The sequence below is a fragment of the Rhinoderma darwinii genome, chromosome 1 (genome assembly GCF_050947455.1).
Source record: "Rhinoderma darwinii isolate aRhiDar2 chromosome 1, aRhiDar2.hap1, whole genome shotgun sequence".
In the NCBI taxonomy this organism is placed as follows: Eukaryota; Metazoa; Chordata; class Amphibia; order Anura; family Rhinodermatidae; genus Rhinoderma; species Rhinoderma darwinii.
Window position 1 is genome coordinate 359330678 of NC_134687.1, and position 18226 is coordinate 359348903.

At 41.1% G+C, this 18226-nt stretch overlaps 1 protein-coding gene across 48 annotated transcripts in view; it reads left to right on the top strand.

Moving 5' to 3' along the window:
• PTPRD (protein tyrosine phosphatase receptor type D) overlaps window positions 1-18226 on the top strand; it is a 1823241-nt gene that overhangs the window by 291421 nt on the left and 1513594 nt on the right. The gene's annotated exons all lie outside the window — the stretch shown is intronic.

Sequence of the window (18226 nt, forward strand, 5' to 3'; positions counted from 1 at the left end):
TCACTGATAGAGAAAAGAGGCTGCTGATTAAAAATAAAATAAAAAGCATTTCATACGTACCCGGTCGTTGTCTTGGTGACGAGTCCCTCTTCTTCCTCCAGTCCGACCTTTTCCGACGCGGCAGCCTGTGATTGGCTGCAGAGGCCTCTGCAGCCTGTGATTGGCTGCAGAGCCCGCGGCAGCCTGTGATTGGCTGCAGCGCTCACATGGGCTGCATCGTCATCAAGGAATGTCGGGCCGGATGTCGAGAGGGACGCGTCACCAAGGCAACGGCCAGGAGACCGGACTGGAGGAAACAGAAAGTTCTCGGTAAGTATGAACGTCTTTTTTTTTACAGGTACTGTGATCGGTAGTCACTGTCCAGGGTACTGAAACAGTTACTGCCGATCAGTTAACTCTTTCAACACCCTGGACAGTGACTATTTAGGGTATGTGCACACACACTAATTACGTCCGTAAATGACGGACGTATTTCGGCCGCAAGTACCGGACCGAACACAGTGCAGGGAGCCGGGCTCCTAGCATCATAGTTATGTACGATGCTAGGAGTCCCTGCCTCTCTGCAGGACAACTGTCCCGTACTGTAATCATGTTTTCAGTACGGGACAGTAGTTCCACGGAGAGGCAGGGACTCCTAGCATCGTACATAAATATGATGCTAGGAGCCCGGCTCCCTGCAGGGTGTTCGGTCCGGTACTTGCGGCCGAAATACGTCCGTCAATTACGGACGTAATTAGTGTGTGTGCACATACCCTTACTGACGTCGCCTAGCAACGCTGCCGTAATGACGGGTGCACACATGTAGCCACCCGTCATTACGGGGCCTCATGCACACGACCATTAAAACACCCGTTATCACGGGTTGTAATTACGACCCGAAATAGCGGGCCCATAGACTTCTGTTAGCCACGGGTACCTTCCCGTTTTCTCACGGGAAGGTGCCCGTGCCGTTAAAAAGATAGAACATGTTCTATTTTTTTATTTTACGGGCCGTGCTCGTAATTACGACTCGTAACTACGAGCACGGCCGGCCGGCCACGGGCAGCCGGCCGCTTTTGTGAACCGTGCTGTCATTATAATTATAGCAGCACGGCCCGTAAAATAGAAAAATAGAACATGTTCTATTTTTTTAACGGCACGGGCACCTTCCCGTGAGAATACGGAAAGGTACCCGTGGGTAACAGAAGTCTATGAGCCCGTTATTGCGGGTCGTAATTACGACCCGCAATAACAGGTGTTTTTACGGTCGTGTGCATGATGGGAGCACGGCTCGGAAAAACGAACGGCTGCCCGTGCTCATCTCCTGAAATACTCTGTGCTGCCTTAAACTCTGTGGACAGGTCAGGATCCTGTTTCTTTTAAATGCTGCTAGGGAACCCGCTCGATCCACTATATAAGGCTACGCTACAGTGCAGCATTTAAAAGAAACAGGATCCTGACCTGTCCACAGAGTTTAAGGCAGCACAGAGTATTTCAGGAGATGAGCGTGCAGATTCAGTGCTGTTGTGAACTCTGCTCTTACCATTACGTAGCTCTCAGTCTGTTATCTCTCCTCCACTCCTGTCCTCAAGAACACCTTCACATGATTGGCAAGTCACCACGTAATGGTAAGAGCAGAGTTCACAGCAGCACAGAGTATTTCAGGAGATGAGCGTGCGGATCTTGTGCGTGGTGGTGACTTGCCAATCATGTGAACGTGTTATAGAGGACAGGAGTGGAGGAGATGTAACAGACTGAGCTACGTAATGGTAAGAACAGAGTTCACAGCAGCACAGAGTATTTCAGGAGAGGAGCGTGCAGATTCAGTGCTGCTGTGAACTCTGCTCTTACCATTACGTAGCTCAGTCTGTTACCTCTCCTCCACTCCTGTCCTCAATAACACCTTCACATGATTGGCAAGTCACCACCCCGCACAAGATCCGCACGCTCATCTCCTGAAATACTCTGTGCTGCTGTGAACTCTGCTCTTACCATTACGTGGTGACTTGCCAATCATGTGAAGGTGTTCTGGAGGACAGGAGTGGAGGAGAGGTAACAGACTGAGAGCTACGTAATGGTAAGAGCAGAGTTCGCAGCAGCACTGAATCTGCACGCTCATCTCCTGAAATACTCTGTGCTGCCTTAAACTCTATGGACAGGTCAGGATCCTGTTTCTTTTAAATGCTGCACTGTAGCGCAGCCTTATATAGTGGATCGAGCGGGTTCCCCAGCAGCATTTAAAAGAAACCGTGTTTGTGTATGTGTGTGTTTGTGTATATATGTGTGTTTGGGTATGTGACTTTGTCTGTTTTTGTTTTTATATGTGTGTTTGTGTATATATGGGTGTGTTTGTGTATATGTGTTTTGTGTATATGTTTGTGTATATATGGGTGTATTTGTGTATATGTTTGTGTGTAGATGTTTGTGTGTGTTTTTGTATGTGTGTATATGGGTGTGTGTTTGTGTATATGTGTTTGTGTATATGTGTGTTTGGGTATGTGTGTTTTTGTTTGTATATGTGTTTGTGTATATGTGTTCGTGTATGTGTGTATAACTGTGTGTGTGCGTGTGTTTGGATATGTGTGTTTTTGTTTGTATATGTGTGAGTTCGTGTATATGTGTGTGTTTGTCTGTTTATGTGTGTGTGTATATCTTGTTGTGTTTGTGTATATATGTGTGTGTCTGTGTATGGTTGTTTGTTTGTGTGTGCGTGTATATATGTGTGTAGGTGAGTAGAAGTATTGGTATTGTTCACATTGATAACTGTTTTTTTTTATGTTGTTGCAGATTTTGATGTACCGATTGGACTACATCTTCGATTCGTTGGACTACTGCGTAGATCTGCGTTTTTTCAAATTTTAATAAAATGGTTAACGAGGGTTTTGTTGGGGATTTCTTATTTCAATAAAAAAGAATTGTCTTTGTGTTTTTTTTTTCAAACTTTATTAGTGCCTAGATAATGGCAGTTGGCTGATTGACAGCGTTCATTATTAAGGCGGTACTTAGTGTTAGCCGGTGCAGAGGCTAGCACTAACCACCCATTATTACCCCGGTACCCACCACCACCAGGGGTGCCGGGAAGAGCTTGGTACGATCCAGTACCCGACCATCTGTTGTGATGGTCGGGTACTGGGGCGGCCGTAGGCTGGTATTATGAGGCTGGGAAGGGCCCAAATCAGTGGACCTTCCCACCCTTGTAATGCTAGGCTGCTGCTGCTGTGTTGTATCGGGCTGGTTATAAAAATGGGGGGGGACCCCCACGTCGTTTTTTTTTTGGAATTTAACAAATTTAGCAATAGACGGGTCCCCCACATTTTTAATAACCAGCCATATACAAGGCCGCAGCAGTCTGGCATTACATGGGTGGGAAGGGCCACTGGTTTTATCCATTCCCAGGCTAATAACACTGTGTTGTATGTGGCTGGTTATGATAAATTGGGTGGAACCCCATGTCTTTTTAAAAAAAAAAATGTAAATAAATAAATAATTTAAAAAAATGACGTGGGGTCCCCCCCACTTTTATAACCAGCCAGATACAACACAGCAGCAGCAGCCTAGCATTACAAGGGTGGGAAGGTCCACTGTTTTTGGCCCTTCCCAGCCTCATAATACCAGCCTGCGGCCGCCCCAGGGCCCGACCATCACAACAGATGGTCGGGTACTGGATCGTACCTGGCTCTTCCCGGCACCCCTGGTGGTTTTGGGTACCGGGGTAATAATGGTGGTTAGTGTTAGCCTCTGCACCGGCTAACACTAAGCCTCGCATTAGTAATGGATGTTGTCACTCAGACAGCGGCCATTACTAAAGTGGTAATAATAAAATTTGAAAAGAAAAAGACAAAGATATAGATAAAATATTTTATTGAAATAAAGCACCCCCAACACAACCCTCATTAACCATTTTATTGTAGAAAAAAAAAACGTCATCTAAGTAGTCCTCGAAACCGACGTAGTCCAAACACCAAACCTGTAAAAAAAAATAATTATGAAATAAAACATGTCGTAGGCTTAGATTCAGTTTAATGTGTGATACTGACTGTTATACCATGTATAGAAGCCTGCCGTGAAGTTGACTTAGATACAGGGCGCCAGCAGACAGTATCATACATGGCCATACATACATATATACAAATATACATACATACATATATACAAACATACATACATATATACAAGCATGCACATATATACATGCAAATATACATACATGCAAACATACACACATATATACATGCAAACTATCATACATACATGCATACACACACACATGAAAACATACATACATACAAACAAACAAACATGCAAAGATACATATATACAAGCATGCACAAATATACATGCAAACATAAATACATGCAAACATAATTACATACATGCACATATATATAAACATACATGCAAACATACATGCAAAAATAAAAACATGCAAACATACATACATGCACATATATACATACATACATGACAACATACATACAAACATACATGACAACATACATACATACATGCAAACATACATACATACATGCAAACATACATACATGCAAACATAGATACACACATGCAAACATATATACATGCAAATATACATACAAACATGCACATGTATACATACATGCCAACATACATGCAAACATACATGCACATATATACATACATACATGACAACATACATACATGCAAATATACATACATACACACATGCACATATATACATACATGCACATATATACATACATGACAACATACATACATACATGACAACATACATACATATATATATATATATACACACATGCAAATATACATACAAACATGCATACATACATGCAAACATACATTCATGCAAACACACATACATGCAAACATACATACATACAAATATACATACACACATGCACATATATACATACATGACAACATACATACATACATGACAACATACATGCAAAAATACATACATGCAAACATACATACATACATGCAAATATATACATGCAAATATACATACAAACATGCACATATATACATACATGCCAACATACATGCACAGATATACATACATACATACATGACAACATACATACATGCCAACATACATACATGCCAACATACATACATACATACATACATACATACATACATACATGCCAACATACATACATGCCCCAAAAAAATAATAATACGTTCATACTTACTTTCCTCCTGTCCGGCCTCCAGCGATGACGTTTCATTCATGTCGCCGCTGCAGCCTGTGATTGGCTGCAGAGGCGGTCACGTGGGATGAAGCGTCATCCTGACGTGCGTGACCGCCACTACAGCCTGTGATTGGCTGCAGCGGCGAAAGGGATGAAACGTCATCGCTGGAGGCCGGACAGGAGGAAAGTAAGTACGAACGTATAATTTTTATTTTTTTATTACATTTATGGTATTTTCCGCGCGCCGAGCATGTACTGTGAAGGTTGCTGAAAGAGTTAGTGCAGCCCATTAACTCTATCAGCACCCTGGACAGTAGCATGCTCGGCGCACGTAAGTGACAGGTTCGGTCAGAACTAGTTCGGTCCGAACCGAACTTTTTTGTGAAATTCGGCGAACTAGCCGAACCGAACTTTTGATAAGTTCGCTCATCTCTATCGGAGAACAATGTATATGTTCCTTCTGCGTTTTTCTATATACTTTGAAGTTGCCATCTACATTGTCATCTATTATATCACTGAGCAGTTTTGTTGAAGATTTAAAGCAGGCAGATTTTCAGATGACAGCTGCAGTCATTGTAATGCACAATGTCATGAAAGGACAGAACAATGAAAATAAAAAGCATTGAGCTTGTTGCATATGTATGGCTTGTTCAGAGCGCCGTCTACATTTTTGTCATTTTGTGAAGCCTAAAATACATTTGGGATTACAGAAGATTTACCCTTCAACATATGTATAAGACAATACACAATGCAAAATGATACTCATTCTTAAGCAATGTAGCCTTGTTTTACTTTTATATCCTCTGTATTCAAAAGCAATTTTTTTTTACCTTTAGATTAGAGAATGATTTCTCATCGGTAGACACCAGGGAAGCGATAGTGCGGTATATTGATAATGAGTAGCTATCCATGCCATGGTATTTGCATAGTTATTGCAACATTTCTTACTTGGTATTGTACATATCAAAGTCATAAACACCAGGACATATATCGTATGAAATCATTTGTATTAAGTGTTTTATTGTTGTGTGGGATGAACTGGAATACTTAGGGCACATTCAGACGTGGCGGAATTGCTGTGGAAGGAATTCTGCAACAGCCGTTTTTTTTTTTTCATTTCTTTCTATCCATTTCTAGGAAAGTTAGTTCAGACGTTGCGGTAAATAACTGTGCGGAAATTAGGCTGCGGTGCAGAAATTTCCCTCCGCAGCATGCTCATTATGTTGCAGAGAAGAAGTGGAATTTCACTGCGGATTTCAGACTTTGCAAAGCAAAAACTGAAATGTGTGGCAAGTCCACTGTGATATCTGCAACGTCTGAATTACCTGTCAAATATTCATATGCAAATATGCAAATGTTGGTGCAGATTCGTTGGCCCAAATCTGCACCAACATTTGCAGCAGAAAAATTCTGCCACGTCTGAACATGGCCTTAGAGAAAATCTTGGAAACAAAGGTAACACATCCAAAATCCATTCAATTGGCATTGATCCTTAGATAGAGGGGTTCAATGACCAAAAAGGACAAGGGTCCATCTGGGGTCCTCCACAAAACATATCCTCTATGCATGGGATGGACAAGCATCCATATTCTTAGTCACTTCCTGTCTGCAACATGGGAAATGGCAAATAGTTGCTAAAGTCCCAAGACCACTTTCCAGCCTAAGGTGGGATAGGTACCTGTAGGAAAAATGGAGCTAGTCAGCGATAACTTCTGATTATGGATCAGTTTGTGACTGTACTATTCTAATTTGGCATTGTATAACACTGTATTTAGGCAATGTATGGTGGTATTATTACAGGAGTTTTCCCACAAATACATGTATCCCCTATCCACAGGAAAGGAAACACATGTGTGATCGAGGGGGGTTCCGACCACTGGGACCCACATCGTTGAGGAGAATGGGGGACCAGAGGTCCCCTGAAGTGCTCCATGAGAATGGAGCGCTGGTGCGCATGCCCGACCAGCACTCCATTCGTTTATATGGAGCCGCAGGAGATAGCGGTCCCGGAAGTCCCATAGAAACGAATAGGGCACTGGCCGAGCATGCAAAGCAGCGCTCTATTCTCATGGAGCACTTCAGTGGACTTTCAGTCCCCCATTTTTATCATCGATCGGGGGTCCCAGCGGTCAGACCCACAGCGATCACACATGTATTTCCTATTCATGTGTTTTGTGGGAACTGTATAGCATTCCTTGATACAATTATTTACACACTATTTGGAAATACTATTATTGGTATGGCACTATAAGGGCATGGCCCCAGGTGGCGGTTTTCTTCCGAAACTGTCCGCATCAATTCCGCACAGAATCTGCGTTGCAGATTCTGCGGCGGATCTTCCCAAAATGTGCAGTAAATTGATGCGGACTAGCTGCTGCGTACTGCGGTAAAAGTGCTTCCCTTCTCTCTATCAGTGCAGGATAGAGAGAAGGGACAGCACTTTCCCTAGTGAAAGTAAAAGAATTTCATACTTACCGGCCGTTGTCTTGGTGACGCGTCCCTCTTTCGGCATCCAGCCCAACCTCCCTAGATGACACGGCAGTCCATGTGACCGCTGCAGCCTGTGATTGGCTGCAGCCGTCACTTAGACTGAAACGTCATCCTGGGAAGCCGGACTGGAGACAGAAGCAGGGAGTTCTTGGTAAGTATTTTTTTTACAGGTTGCTGTATATTGGGATCGGTAGTCACTGTCCAGGGTGCAGAAACAGTTACTGCCGATCGCTTAACTCTTTTAGCACCCTGGACAGTGACTATTTACTGACGTCTCCTAGCAACGCTCCCGTAATTACGGGAGCCCCATTGACTTCCTCAGTCTGGCTGTAGACCTAGAAATACATAGGTCCAGTCAGAATGAAGAAATGTCATGTCAAAAAAGCAAGACGCATCCGCAGAACACATAACATGTGCATGACATCTGCGGACTTCATTGCGGAATTTAGAATCTCCATTGAAGTCAATGGAGAACTTCCGCAATGAGTCCGCAACCAGTCCGCCACTGGTCCGCAACATCCATTGTATGCTGCGGACACCAAATTCTGCACCGCAGCCTATGCTCCGCAGCGGAATTTTCAGCCACGTCTAAACGAAGCCTACTAAAAAGAAGTGGAAGGCAATGGAGAAACGGCTCCGCTGCGGATTAATTCAAGAGCAATTCCGCCACGTGGAGCTTTGCCCTAAGGGTATGTGCTCATGGGGCAGATTAGTTGCGGATGTGGATTCTCAATCTGCTTTATGTTAATTTCCAGGGACTCCTAGCGTTGTACATAACTATGATGCTAGGAGCCCGGCTCACTGCAGTGTGTTCGGTCCGGGACTTGCGGCCGAAATACGTTCTGTCCTTTACGGACCGAACATGCTCGTGTGAATCCAGCCTAATTAGAAGGCCATGGTCACACGTGGCAGAATTTTTCTGCTGCAAATGTTGGTGCAGATTTGGGGCAATAACGCAATGAATCAGCACCAACATTTGCATATTTTACAGGTAATTCAGACGTTGCAGATATCACAGCAGACTTGCCATAGATTTCAGTTTTTGCATTGCAAAGGCTGAAATACGCAGTGAAATTCCGCTTCTTCTCCGCAAAATAACGCACATGCTGCAGAGGGGAAATTCTGCACCGCAGCCTAATTTCTGCACAGTTATTTTCCGCAACGTCTGAACTAACTTTCCTAAAAGTGTACAGAAACAAATGTGAAAAACGGCTGCTGCAGAATTCCACTGCAGACGGTCCACAGCGGAATTCAACATTAATTCCGCCCCGTCTGAATGTGGCCGAATAGGCCAATTTAGAGGCTACTTTAGAAGAGGTAGCAATCTTTACACCCTATTGTTTTTAGCAGCTGCGTCATTCCTAGGAAGAAACATTTTTTAGAGACAACTTTCGTTTTCCTTTTAATGAAAACCTCAGTATTTTTCAAGCATTTACTAAACATACAAAGAAAAATGTGCAGCCTGTGTATTTGGAGTTCTTTTAATATGCTGCAATTCTCTACCAAGAGCGATGAATTGTAAAGATTCTCATCCATCCATCTACTTTTATTTCTCTCCATTATCCAACATGCCTTTGGATCTAATGGCACTAAGATCAATGCATGACATCTGCCTACAGTAAGAATGAAGAAGCAGTTGTCTTATTTTCCAGCATCTATTTCATGCTGAAGCAACGTTTTTGATATTACCTGACATATAAAAGAAATATGTGCCAGATATATTTTTATGCTGCACTTTTTAGTTTTAAACTTGCTCAAAGCAGAACATAATAAAAAATAATGTTCTAAATGTTCAAGTCATATTATATTATTGCACATTATAATTATTTTATTAAACACAATGCTATAATACTACAAACAAGGTAGCACTCAAAATGCCTATATTTTGTGAACTATAAATATATTAAATAAATGACATTTTTTAAGCCCATGTGTAATATAAATAGTATTTTCTTATGATATTTTATCCATCATTGGATCTTTACTTTCATGAAAAACCCTGGGAAAATGCCTAGTACACCCACCCGAGGGGGCGGTGCATGACAAAGGAATTCTCTCTTTGGTGTTCCACGAATCCATGTGTCATGCACTGCCCCCTCAAGCCCAGCACCAGGAATAACACATTGTATGTTTTGCCTGAAATAGTTCTTTAAGTAGTGAAAAACTAAAAGGAAACATTCTGATAATGACGTTATATTAGGGAATTGTTGTTTAAGTACTTTCTTCATATTTTCCGAAAATGTTGCGAGGCTTCATTGTAAATGTCATAACTGAAAAGTACATATCATCTGCAATTACTGTATGATTTTGTCATGATCTTTCCTATGATACGAAGATATTCAATATTACACTGGACTAGCCTTATGAAATAGATTCTATTAACACTGATGCTTAATTTTCGTACTTGATTTTCTTTGTTTATTTATTCCATGCTTTGTTTTACCGTCATTGACGTTGTTTCTGGATATAGTGTGACTGACTGTAACCACAACTACAGGGAGCTTAACAGCTTACAGTGGTTTTATTGAGTTTAATAGACATAGCATGCAGTGAGCTCCTAAACTCCCCCTAGTGGTGGCGGCTCGCAGACAGTATTATCATTTCATTCTATGCCAATGCAAGGAATTGGAGCTGTATCAGATAGAGCTGTGACAGGTATGAAATCATTTTATGTTGAAAATTTTGGATCTATTTAAATAAAAAATGCTGGGATAGTGTTCTAGAAGGGAGTTTCACTTTAAGGTAGTAGATTTGTTTAACCTGTATTCCTATAGAACACGACAGAAACACATTGTGATATTACAATGAGTTTTGCTTAGTTATGCCCTATTTTTACAATATCGACAAGGGCAGCTCATGCTAAATTCTGTATACAGTACTTTGTAAATAAAGTAAATGTCATATGCCATTGATCATCGTACTGAAATGGTGTTTTGCTTTACATATCAGTCAATCAATCAATTTAGTTTACTTGATAAGATTACAAATTTAAAACGAATGTGTTATAATAGCGTTATGCATTGGCCTAAACTGTAAGTGTGAAATTAAAGATTATAATATGAGTATTTTGGCAGTTGCCACAGACATGATGTGGTCAGGGAACCCAAAACTATCCATTCAGTCAGGGTTGAACTAGTTTGAGCATGGCAAAGAAACAAACTAAGCTCAGCGGAAATAAATAGTGTAAATGTAAGTTATCTAATGAACATAAAAAAGTCACAATGAATATGAAAACATAAAATAGTATGTAGAATAAAATGCTCTGTCTTAATCATTGCCTATGGTACCAAGACCGCACTTGTTCTCTTGATGTGTCTCACTTCACTTTTCATTCATAAAGCAGGACGGGATTCAGTTGAATGAATGGAAAATCATCGAAAACTGAAAATTGTCTCTTCATGCAATGAGTAAGAAATGAAAAGTACTCTTAGGGCATGACCACACATGGCGGAATTCCTCCGCAACTGTCCGCATCGATGCCGCACAGAATCTGCGTTGCAGATTCTGCAGCGGATCTGCACAAAATGTGCAGTACATTGATGCGGACTAGCTGCTGCAGACTGCGGGAAAAGTGCTTCCCTTCTCCCTATCAGTGCAGGATAGAGAGAAGGGACAGCACTTTCCCTAGTGAAAGTAAACGATTTTCATACTTACCGGCCGTTGTCTTGGTGACGCGTCCCTCTTTCGGCATCCAGCCCGACCTCCCTGGATGACGCGCCAGTCCATGTGACCGCTGCAGCCTGTGCTTGGCCTGTGATTGGCTGCAGCCGTCACTTACACTGAAACGTCATCCTGGGAGGCCGGACTGGAGACAGACGAAGGGAGTTCTCGGTAAGTATGAACTTATATGTTTTTTTACAGATACATGTATATTGGGATCGGTAGTCACTGTCCCGGGTGCAGAAACAGTTACTGCCGATCGCTTAACTCTTTCAGCACCCTGGACAGTGACTATTTACAGACGTCTCCTAGCAACGCTCCCGTCATTACGGGAGCCCCATTGACTTCCTCAGTCTGGCTGTAGACCTAGAAATACCTAGGTCCAGCCAGAATGAAGAAATGTCAAGTTAAAAAAGCAAGACGCATCCGCAGCACACATGACATGTGCATGACAGCTGCGGACTTCATTGCGGAACTTAGAATCTCCATTGAAGTCAATGGAGAAATTCCGCCATGAGTCCGCCACTGCTCCGCAACAGACAGAGCATGCTGCGGACACCAAATTCCGCTCCGCAGCCTATGCTCCGCAGCGGAATTGTACGCATCGTGTAAACGAACACTGCTAAATTAAAGTGAAAGTCAATGGAGAAACGGCTCCGCTGCGGATTAACGCTGCGGAGTGTCCGCAGCGGAATTTAAGTGGAATTCCGCCATGTGTGAACCCGCCCTTAAGTGCTTAGAAATTTACACGCTATGCAAACAAATTTGCCGACATGCTGTTAACTTGATTATGGGGTTAAGATCTCATAGGTAGCTAGTCACTACTGTCTATGAGACACAGATGTCTGTTCCAATCAAGAATGAAGTATAGTTAGAGGAAAATAAAAATTCAATACAAACTATGATACATTTGTATTTATATTATTGTGATTTATTGTTCAAATTCAATACATAAATGTTATATATCCATTATATCACTAAATAGAAATATATAATTATGGTATATTGCATTTGTCAATTTAGAATCTGATTAATTCAATATTTAATAGATTGATATATAACTCATAATTCACAAACTATGGCATACTCAATGTGTTATCAAGCACCCTGGCCCTTATCTGGTACCTCTGCAGGTACGTTTGTGCTTCAATCCCTTCTGCACATCTCTTATGGAACCTGCATAGCTACAGGCAAGATAGTATATCCGAAAGCATAAGAGAGTGAATGAAATAGTGAGTTCAGAGGTTACCAAAATGAGAGTAATTTAAAATGACTATAGCCACTCATCCGTACGGGTACACAATAAGATGTTTCCCACAATTTCAACAATTTTTCCCATGAGAAATAATTGATATAATGGAAAAGATCATGTATTTGCATTGCTTCACATTTATTTTTGCTGGCAATAGTAAACGAAACATTTTCTACTAACGACCAAGAAAAATTTGAAGCATGGACCAATGGAGTAAATTTCCAACAGTAAGAAATTAGTACCAGACACATAAAAACAATTTTTTTTAACCATCTTCATTTTTTTTCTGTGGTTAACAATAACTATTATGTTTAAAGCCTGCTTTAGTAATAAATTAAGGGTTAAGGGCCTGTTCATATCAGCGTTGTCTTGCTGTTGAGGAGTTCTGTCTGAGCTTTCCATCAGGGGAACCCCTCAATGGAAAGGCAAACAGAAACCATAGCTTCCGTTTGCATCACCATTGATTTCAATGGTGACGGATACTTTGCTAATGGTTTCCGTTTGTCACCGTTGTGAAAGGGACGTTTTTTTGACGGAATCAATGGCGCTAAAGTCACAAGTAGCTCATAATCAGGAGGAAGCCAATGTCAAGAAATTGAAGTCAAACAGCTAGGTAATATAACTTATTATGAAGGGTGATCTCAGGGACACTTTGCTTTAGGTGCTTCATGGCATAGCATGACCATCATACAGAATACACTCACTTTAAAAAAGAATAATAAGCATTTTAATACAGATGGACAAAGTGACTCCACAAGAGACCTACATTTTCAAGCTGGTATATTTACTATCTTTAGATAGTAAAAAATGGATAATATTAAAGATAATTTTTTTGTTACCTTAGTTGACATAGTATATAAATATTAGTGTTAGTCTGAGGACTACCATCAGAACATTCTTAGCTATGGAAATATTGGAACTTTAGAAGCAGTGGAGATCCAAGGTAAATCTATCTTTCCTACACAACAACGTTTATTATGTACGAACCTTGGATGTTTGTTGTCACAAATTGGGGGTGATCTTTGTTGAGCTATATACGACTCCCATAGACCTGGATAGGAGTTGCATACAAATCAGCCTCCTAGTGGTGGCAACAGGCAGCAGAGATTTTCACTAGTAGGTGTATGTCGGAACAGAGAATTAGTCTTATTATTAAATAAATGGATAATTAAAATATAATATGAAAATGCTGCAAATCATTTATGTTACTGGTTTCTTAAACTTTTAAATCTATTCATTCTATCACAGCATATTTTTGTCCCATTATCTCACTGCACAACAAAGGTACTAATATAGCTTACATTATCTTATATGGTGATGTGACGTTTAGCATATCTCATAATAGATAATCATATAATTATTATGTTACAATACAAATATTCCAATTCCAATATTCTTTAGACAACTCCCAGCATGCCACAGCTAAGAGACATATATATATATATATATATATATATATATATATATATATGTCTACAACATTGACATGAAAATGAAAAGTTTTGGAATTGTGGAAATCACAGGAGCCATAAACATGTTAATGATATGACAATGATAAAAAAAATGGAAACAAAATATTCCAAACATCTTGATTTATTCAGTATCGAGTATGACAGCCACACGCTGAAATACACGCTACAGACCATGGTAGCACGTTTAGGCCATGCAGGCTGCTCACAGTAGCATGAGCAACATATGGCCTGGTGTTGTCCTGTTGAAAAACTGCTTCTGGGACACTTTGGAGAAATGGCCGTACCATTGGTTCTACAACCAAATTATTGTAACGCCGAGCTGTTAGTGTACCTGTAATTAACCCCTTCCCGCACCTTGACGTAACGGCACATCAAGGTGTGCAGTAACTTCGTGCACCACGACGTGCAGTTTTGTCTGCATTTTGACAGCTAACCGCCGTGTGGCACTACACCGCTGCGGCGGTTAACTGTGCAGGGTGTCTGCCCTGCATTCCCTGTTGCCGATCAGCGGCCCATTGCCGTTGATTTCGGCAGTTAACCCCTTCGATGCGGCGGTCGATTGCGATCGCGGCATTTAAGGAGCTTAGCAGAGGTCAGCAGCCCCCACGTGAAATCACGGGGGCTGGCAATAGTACCCATGGCAACCGTACGCCACACAATGGCTTCCGGGCTGCCATGTACAGAAGCCTATGGTCCTCCGAGGCTTCCTGTCAGTGTGACTGTCACGTCACATTGACTACATAGGTAGTTTTAAAGGATCTGCCAGACACAGCTTCTGTGTCGACACCCGTGGTTAATCAGTCTGCATCTGCTCCTAGGTCTGATAGAGTGACTCGATCTGCTACCACTCAGGCTGGTAAGCTGAGGAGTGGGAGATCCTATCACAGCCTGGCCAGACAGTTCTAGCTCCCGCCCTCGGTCTATTTATACCTTCATTTCCTGCTGTCCTGTGATTCTATCCTGTTTCCTGGCTCTGCTGCTCCTGCTATTACTATTGACCTTGCTTCATTTTGACCCTGGCTTTACTGACTACGCTCCTTCTCTGCGTTTGGTACCTCGTACACTCCTGGTTTGAATCGGCTCGTTCACTACTCCTGTTGCTCACGGTGTTGCCATGGGCAACTGCCCCATTTCCCTTAGCTTCTGTGTACCCTTGTCTGTTTGTCTGTCGTGCACATATTGAGCGTAGGGACCGTCACCCAGTTGTACGCCATCGCCTAGGACGGGCCGTGCAAGTAGGCAGGGACTGAGTGGCGGGAAGATTAGGGCTCACCTGTCTGTCTCCCTACCCCGACATTACAGTAGTGTAATGTGTTCCAGCAGCGATCAGTGCTGCAGGTCTAAGTGTCCCCTAGTGGGACAAGTAAAAAAAAGATAATAAAAATGTTTTGTAAAAGTTTAAAAAGAAAAGTTATAAATTACATAAACAAAAATGCTTTTTTTCCTTATAAGTCTTTTATTATAGGAAAAAAATTAACATGTTAAAAAAAGGACACATATTTGGTATCACCGTGTTTGTAACGACCCATTTTATTTTTCCCGCACGGTGAACACCGCAAAAAACATAAGTAAAAAACAATGCCAGAATCACTATTTTTCGGCCACCACCCCTCCCAAAATATACAATAAAAAGTGATCAAAAAGTCGCATGCACGCCAAAATAGTACCAATAAAAACTACATCCCGTCCCACAAAAAACAAGCCCTTACACAGATTTTTTGACTGAAAAAAATAAAAAAGTTATGGCTCTTAGAATATGGTGACACAAAAAATAAATTATTTTATAATAAAGTGATTTTATCGCGCAAACGCTGCAAAAATTTGGTATCGCCGTAATCGTATCGACCTTAAGCATAACTTAAAATTGTCATTCATTGCGCAGGGTGAACACCATAAAATAAAAGAATAAAAACCATTGTCAGAATTGCTGGTTTTTGGTCAACTTGCTTGCCAACAAATGGAATAAAAAGTGATAAAAAAAACGCATGTACCCCAAAAGGGTACCTATGAAAACTACAGATTGTTCCGCAACAAATAATCCCTCACACAGCTCCAGTGGGAAAAAAATAAAAAAGTTATGGCTCTCAGAATATGGCAATGCAAAATGTGCAGAGTGTCCAAAAGCGGATATATAATATTTTATGAGGTATTTGTCTTCAGTGGCACAAACATACGAATTGTGTGACGTTCTTTTAAGAAGGCCTCTTCATGGTGTTGCGCAAGTGGTCTCCAGACCAATCTCAGGCTATCATTGCGATACAAAAGCTGGACTCATCGCTGAAGAGGATAGACCTCCATTCCAGCCTTCATTGCCGTCTTGCTGTGCAACGTGATAGCCTTTGAGAGTGGTGGCGTGTAGTCAATGTAACACCAATCGCTGGACATATGTCTCATACCCTATGTTGTGCAAACATCTTCTGATGGTTTGTGTAGACACTGGTTGCCACCCTAGACTTGGGATGTGATGTCCAATTTTACTTGCAGTACAGAATAGACTACGCGCCATTCTTCCTATCAGACAATCCATCCATGCAGCGTTCGTTGTTGTTCTCCCCACCTCCGGGACACGCAACGTTGAACAGTGCTGACATCTTGGCCTAGGCGCGTAGTGAACTGCCGGAGTGATAAACCAAGGTCTCTTAGTTCAAAGATTCTGTCCCTCTCAGTTTGTGACAAGTGGCGATAACTAGCACGTCAATGAACAGGAGGCACCGCACAATCAATCATCCCACCCCACTTGATCCGAATTTTTAGTTTTCATGTGGCTAATAAACTTTGCTTTCAATCTGGCTTTTAGGGCACATTCACACGTGGCGCAATTGCTGTAGAATTTCGCTGCGGACAGTCCGCAGTGGAATTCTGCAGCAGCCGTTTTTTACAATTTTTCTATCAATTTTTAGGAAACGTAGTTCAGACGTTGCAGAAAATAACTGTGCGGAAATCAGGCTGCGGTGCAGAATTTCCCCTCCGCAGCATGCTCATTACATTGCGGAGAAGCACTGCGTAATTCATCCTTTGCAATGCAAAGACTGAAATCTGTGGCAAGTCCGCTGTGATATCTGCAACGTCTGAATTACCTGTCAAATATGCAAATGTTGGTGGAGATTTGTTGCGTAATTGCCCCGAATCTGCACCAACATTTGCAGTAGAAAAATTCTGCCACGTCTGAACATAGCCTTATACCCCTCTCACAGATTGGAGCTAGGTGCTTGAAAATTGGATCATTTTTAGATCTTAGCAACACCTAATACTTTCCTTAATTTGCATAACCGTTTGGCTTACCCTTCTTGGTGTTGCAATTGCAATGTTGAGGAGTGTGTATATATATATATATAATTTATTTTTATTTTTTTATAATATGAGGCAGATGTGTAGGGCTACAACTAGATTAAGCAATCCGTTTACCACATTTGTATATATTGAGTAATTTATGCCCTTAGTTCAGCATTACATATTAATTTGTCCCAAATATTACAAAACATTATTCCCACTTGCACAAAAAATTTAGACAGCCAGTTGAAGTCTTTTCTTCTTTCGACTGCCAGATTAAATACTATTTATGTTGTGAAGATATGAGAAGCATAATAATTTGCTCCTGGATGGAGTTTGGTTTCTAATATTATTTTCTTTTTTAGAATGCTGTATCTCATTGTACTTGTGAAAACATCTGCATTTGTATCATTGAACATTTGGAGCTGGCTATTTTTATTTATTGATAAAGCAGAACTGTCATTAGCAATTAAGTTGTGTTAATGTTAAAATATAGAAATAAAATGTCTTCAAATAGTTGGAAAGTCAGAGAGCTCCAATATCCCTCTAGGAGAAGATGCAAAATATGTGAAAAGAGATATGAGGGAAAATGAAGGCTTTCAACATGATTTTTTTTTTTTAAAAGGAAATGAATCAGAGAAATTTAGCTACACATTTGTTCTTTAGCCCGTGTCTTAACCTGTGTGCATGATACAGATAGCTTTTAAAAGCATCTTCCCAGGTTTTCGTTCCCAGTATTTAATTGCAAAAGTGTTGGCAGGTTGTTGTGTTATACATTTTGATGCATATTTAGGAGAAGATAAGCAGAAGCAATAGGGTTGTTCAATCTTGGTATAGTGTTTGTAGTCAAATTTTTATATTTATTATTAGTTATTTATTTTCTGTTGCTTATATGACACTAAGGT